This window comes from Schistocerca gregaria, chromosome 3 (assembly GCF_023897955.1).
Source record: "Schistocerca gregaria isolate iqSchGreg1 chromosome 3, iqSchGreg1.2, whole genome shotgun sequence".
Lineage (NCBI taxonomy): Eukaryota > Metazoa > Arthropoda > Insecta > Orthoptera > Acrididae > Schistocerca > Schistocerca gregaria.
The window spans coordinates 863,491,695-863,494,555 of record NC_064922.1 but is presented as its reverse complement, the minus strand read 5'-3'; the positions used below and the strand labels follow the sequence as shown (position 1 = coordinate 863,494,555).

General features: G+C 37.9%; 1 non-coding gene across 1 annotated transcript; it reads left to right on the top strand.

Moving 5' to 3' along the window:
* Positions 1-2,126: 2,126 nt before the first annotated feature.
* Positions 2,127-2,200, top strand: Trnan-guu (transfer RNA asparagine (anticodon GUU)). Its single transcript has one exon. It is a non-coding gene; the product is annotated as a tRNA-Asn (tRNA).
* The last annotated feature ends 661 nt before the right edge of the window (positions 2,201-2,861 follow it).

The following is a 2,861-nucleotide window of genomic DNA, read 5'->3' as shown; positions in this document are numbered from 1 at the left end:
AAATTTTGTTTTAAAACCGGAAAATCAGCTACTGAGACTTAAAACTGTTAGAAACTGCTTTTGGAAACAATTGTATGAGCCAGTCAGTGCCCAAGATGGTTGCTACCACTTGTAATATAAGGGACTACTGAAGAGCGCGATACCACCCTTATAGTCGCATCTGCCCTTGCAGGGTCAGTGCTCCAATTTCATTTATATGATTTTTTTTATTTAATATTATTGTATGTAGTATTTAATTTTGCCCGAATGTTTTTTTTTTATTATACTCTTCTATAATGTGAACTTTATTTGTTTATTTCTGGAGAATATGTTGGCACCAGTGTGAGCCAAAGACATTTGTGTGTGAAAGGTAGAGAGTCGGACATTGCTAAGGTGACTGTTGGAGTGAGTGAGTTGGACTGTTGTGGGGACAGCGTGGTTTTGTGAGGTGGACTGTTGATGGGAGTACGGAAGGAAGTCTGTCATCTTATATAGAGAGTATCTATAAATAGTATGTGATATGAAGATGGAAATTATTGTGAAAAAGTTAAATTAATAAAAATGAAGAATCAATAGTAAAACAAAAAGCGAGTACCAGTTTTCATTAGCACACAAAGACCCGGACCTAATATTAACAATGTTAGATGGATGGAATGCACCATGGCGAGAATCAAGACAATGAGACCAAATTCAGCATCTAAAGGTAAGGTATTTTAATTAGTTTTAGTGTTCTGTGATGTATCATTCTTTTGTCTAAATATTAAGCTTAACATCGTCTGTTGTAGATACAGACCACCCAAGCTGGCGGAGTGTCGTCAATTGATCATCATAATCTCAGGGTTTGAAGTAGCATTTAAATGAATTGAAAGTTTGTCGCTTGATATTTGATTTTCACCCCGGACGAAAGAGGTTACATTATAATTGGGGGCTCTTGTCCGGGATCCATTGGATTATTGGACTGATACTCGTTTTATGTTAACAGGTATGGACTAATTATGTATTAGAAAGAAGAGGAGAACGATCTAAATGAAAGGAAATATAATCTACTGACAAATGGAAGTAACAACCTAACAAGAACAAGAAAAGTAAATAATAACGGACGTGGGACCACGCCGAAAAACGAGATAAGTATACCTATTAAGTTATTTGTATTGTTGACATTTTGGGCGTTTTGTCGGAGCATGAGTTTCTTAATTTGATAAAAAATGACCGTGACATACGAGTTGGAACAAAATCAGCAGGGGGATAAAAAGTCTATCGAAAGTGTTCAAGCAAGTGCTAGTACAGAAATGGCAGGTAAAAAATCGGAAGGAAAGGTTGAAGAATTAGATATCTATGTTGCAATTACTGTTAACACAGAATGCTGAACAATTCGATGCTTTGAACAAACGGTTTAGTTGTTTGAATAAGCAATGTTCTGAACAATTTAGTTTCTTGAATAATGTAATCACAGAAAATGCGAAAAGTATGGAAAAGAAAGTGTCTGATTTAGAAGAGAGGCTTTTAAAAGAAAACAGCCAATTGCCTAAGGAATTCTTTAATGAATATTCAACTATCAGATCGGAAATGAAAGAGACGAAAACCAGTTTGGAGGAGAGAACAGACGAAATTGAAGATAGGATAGACAATGTTGAAGATAAACTCAATAAAGTCGAATTAACAATCAAACGGGAAGTGGAAGAAACCGCGAAGTATTTTGAATCGTTTTCGAGTGAGAGAAAAATTAAAGATAGGGAAATGATTACCAGAATTGACTTACATACGAAAAATGTCGATGACAAATTGTCATTGTTCGAAAACAAGGTAACAGAAAAAGTGAAAATTATTGAACATAATGTAGATTCTTGTAACAATGTAATTAAAGACAATGAGCATGAGGTAGTTCGACTACAGAAACAATTAAATGAAATTCGGGATAATTTAGCTATGAAATTGGCAGCGACTTCATTTAACGGATTTTGGCCAGGTACAAACGTGCCTAATTTTCCGGGAAACGGAAAATTACACCCAGTTGATTTCATTATGAACTGTCGTGACAATTTTTCGTTCGAAATGAGTGACACTGTAAAGATCAAATTTGTTAAAAAATTCTGCAGAAGGTGTACGAATTGCGTTGATATACAGAGCACAAGTGAGCGAAAGTCAAGGCCTCTGTGGCGCAATCGGCTAGCGCGTTCGGCTGTTAACCGAAAGATTGGTGGTTCGAGCCCACCTGGGAGCGAAATCGTTTTAACCGTCACCGAGGTGAGGACATACGTCAACTTTGTTAGAGATACACAGCTAGTGTGGCAATTTGGCTGCGAAGGAGTGATGCCACAGATGCTTACACACATTCAGCCAGGTGACACTGTAGGTAAAAACATGGCCCTACACAGACGTTCTACTGTTTTCCTATTTATTCGCCATGTGTGACACTGCAGTAGAGCGACGCCCACTACAAAAGACGTATTATTTACATTCAATTTCAGCGTAAACGTCGCGAGTGCCATATGACAGGGCCTGTCTCTCGATGTCGATTTGCATTTTGTGTCTCTTAAGTGTCGGTCTGCAGTAGGCCGCGACGTGCAGTCTTAGATGGAGAAGCATTGTCGTGGGCTAATGTAACTGCCAGTTCTGATGTAACCTATAGTCAATTCGAAAAAAAAAGTTAGGCCGCTGTTGGCCGAGCGACGTGCAGTCTTAGATGGAGAAGCATTGTCGCGGGCTAATCTAACTGCCAGTTCTGATTTAACCTAGAGTCAATTCGAAAAAAAAGTTTTTTGAACAAATTTTTTTCAGCGTCTGTTCAGGCCAAAATCAAAAGCGATTTTCTTAATGGGGCTAATTATAAAGAATGTGATGGTACAATGAGGGAATTTTGCGAGAAACAGCTAAGACAGTTG